Here is a 3,152-nt window from a genome sequence, read left to right as displayed (position 1 = left end):
ACATCCATTGCAAATACATGGAATTCAATAAACATTGAATAGCATATCATGCAGTTTGTCTGTGCCTTTTCCTCCGTGTTGTCCTGGTTTGCTGTGCTGCCTCCTAGTCGCCACCATGGTTTGCTGTGCTGCCTGGGGATGCTCAAATCGCTCCGAGAAAGGAGTACGAATGTACGGCTTCCCCACTGACACAGAGCGGAGGAAAAAATGGCTTGCTCAAGTCAGGAGGAGCAATTTCACGACCAACAGCAAAAAAATATGTGAGGATATTATATACAAACACTGCATTTGCACTTATTCAAAAAACGAAAACCACACCATTGGGAAAGCTTAATGTTTTGTTTAATACAAAAAAACAGGGAAAGGCTTGAAAAACACAGAGCTGAGACTCAGGGTGCAGGGTGAGGGTCTCAATGCAGGTATTCAGGCTCCATTGAATCCCCCTCTGGTTCTTGTGCTGAAAGAGGGAGTAACAGACAGGAGAAAGGGTTATACACACCTATATAGCACACCTATTGGATGGGAAATTGCCTTGGGGAGATAAGGTGTGGTCTTTGTTCCCAACTGAAGTTATGGAACTTTATTATTTGTGAGTTTAAAAAAGTATGACAAATGGCATCAGTAAAAGATGTGATATGAATTTCTATAAAGTTGTCTCACATTCTTGGTCATATTTTATATACAGTATGTAATGAGTATAACATGTCCAGTAAGTATAAAGTGTTTCCTAATACTGTGTATTCAACCACTATGGAATATGTATGTGGGCAGACAAAACTGAGTTGTTCTGTTTGTGAAGTAACCTCAAGTCACTCCGCAGGCACATTTTGATGCAGACCAGTTTGTCAAGACAAAAAAGGGCAAGACTAGGCTGAGAGCAGAGGCTATACCCGCCATCTTCGTGCATCGCCCTGTGGTCAAAAAGAGAAGGGCCCCTGCACCACGATTCACCCCGGGACCTGTATCTACAAAGCCCATAGCTCATGATCACAGCTATAGTGTGAAAGGTGACACAGGTATAATAAGTATGAACTCTTAGTAACAAAAGTCATATTTCTTATTTTTAAGTGGTATAATATTTTAAATGTTCGAAAATCTACAGTGCCATGTCTTCTACTTACATTAGTCTCAAAGATTGAGGGAAGAAGGGATGAGGAGACTGAGAGAAAGGAAAGTGAGGGTGAAGAAAGAAAGGACATGGCTAGTGAGGAGAGACAGGGAGGGTGGACACCACCCACTCAGCCAGCAGCCAGTCAGCATACGAGGGAACCAGCAGCCATTCAGCATACGAGGGAACCAGCAGCCAGTCAGCATACGAGGGAACCAGCAGCCAGTCAGCATACGAGGGAACCAGCAGCCAGTCAGCATACGAGGGAACCAGCAGCCAGTCAGCATACGAGGGAACCAGCAGCCAGTCAGCATACGAGGGAACCAGCAGCCAGTCAGCATACGAGGGAACCAGCAGCCAGTCAGCATACAAGGGAACCAGCAGCCAGTCAAACAGATCTATTAAAAAAATTAAAGAGAAAATTAAAGAGCCAAGAAGGAATCACCAAAAAAGCAAAGTCTGCACTAAGAAAAATCAGGAAGGAAAATGCAGCTCTCAAGAAAACAATGAAAATTAGGGACAACAAATATAAGAAAACGTTTTAAAAAGACCAACCTAAGGCATTAGGCAGACTCACCACAAAGGGGATGAAATGGAGCAATGAGACAATTAAGAAGGCTTTAAAAATTCGCTTTGCGTGCGGACCAACGGGTTAAAAAACTCTGCAGGAATTGCAGATTCCCCTTCCAGGATTAAGGACACTGCAAAGAAGGATGCAATGTGTTAAGTTTGAGCCTGGTGTGTAACAGCTAACATCAATGCCCCTCCACCCGTAACATCACTGCCCTCCACCTGCCAACATCACTGCCCTCCACCTGCCAGCACCCAGCCAGAGGAGCGCAAACAACAAAAACAAGCAAGGTGTTCCGTCATGTACCTGGACATTTGGGTTGGCAAAATGGAGTAAGAGATGGACTTGAAAAACCTTGGTGGCTCTCTACTCATGTTGTTACAGTTGTCTTGGTTGCAGCTCTCAAGTTTTTTTTTGTTGCCATTTCCACATCTTTAGAAAATATGAAATAAATGAAGTGAAATCAACCTCTTCTCTGGAGAACAAACTTTGATTTCTCTGTCTTGTGAGTTTGCAGTCTTGCAGTTTTGCTCCTCCACCTGTAACATCACTGCCCCTCCACCTGCCATACAGTAGGTTACTAACAAGATGACTTATATAATACAGTGATAGAATACATGTTTAGTATGCTTACTTATATAAAACAGTAGTATTAAACTTACCTTGTGTTTTCACTCTCACTTAAGTCCCTCTCCCTTTGCCATCAATCCAAAATCAGCTGAGCTGCAACATTATACAGACAGGTAATAATCAACATAATCACAAGGACACAATATGGCTCTGCTAAAAACACTCACTCTTACACGCACCAAAGTTATATTTATCTAATAATTAACTCCCTCCACCCCCGCATACAATCACTTTTAGAAGACCCTCTTCTCTAATTCAACAACGTTGGACGAAATGACATTAAGAGAATGGAATTTACAATTAAAAGGCTGTTCAACGTGTGTTGCTAACTTGATCCGGAATCCTAGCTTTATCTGTTATCTGTAAACGTTCCCTAAATCTACTAATTTAGGGGTAATCCACTGACATCCTTTAATACACATGTTAATTTGAATCAGATGTACTGATAATATCCGCAATATAAATCTTTAAACTTCTTCTTACCTTTAAAAGTCCGTCACGAACGGTCTATTATGCTGCAACTCTACAGCTCTGCTAGCCTTGGCGCTAACTTCCGGGGAACGATTGAGAGGCTCCACGATCCGCCATTGCTGTAAGAAAGTGGTCCATTGGAGTGAACGGAGATGACGTAACTCTCAGTCTATACGGCGCTGGCTAAAAGATGTTTTATTACTCTGAATGAACAGAGAGCAGTTCTGCATTCCAGTAGATTGGAAGAGCTGGGGGAGGGGACATTCTTCTTAAAAGATCTCCAGCATGTCAAATATTAGGGAAGTCTACATGATAAATATATGTGTGTGTTTAATTACTTTGTATCAAGAATAGCAGTAATGTTTTCCTCGG

General features: G+C 42.2%; 1 long non-coding RNA gene across 1 annotated transcript; it reads right to left on the bottom strand.

The window, feature by feature from the left end:
* Nucleotides 1-325: 325 nt before the first annotated feature.
* LOC307043399 lies at nucleotides 326-2,915 on the bottom strand. The gene is made up of 4 exons (XR_013809367.1): nucleotides 2,793-2,915; nucleotides 1,986-2,402; nucleotides 1,686-1,809; nucleotides 326-1,506 (listed from the first exon to the last, which is right to left on the bottom strand). It is a non-coding gene; the product is annotated as an uncharacterized lncRNA (long non-coding RNA).
* Nucleotides 2,916-3,152: the final 237 nt, after the last annotated feature.

This window comes from Notothenia rossii (assembly GCF_949606895.1).
Source record: "Notothenia rossii genome assembly, chromosome: 6".
Classification (NCBI taxonomy): domain Eukaryota; kingdom Metazoa; phylum Chordata; class Actinopteri; order Perciformes; family Nototheniidae; genus Notothenia; species Notothenia rossii.
Note: the sequence above shows the minus strand (reverse complement) of the source record. Positions and strands in the feature narration are given on the sequence as shown.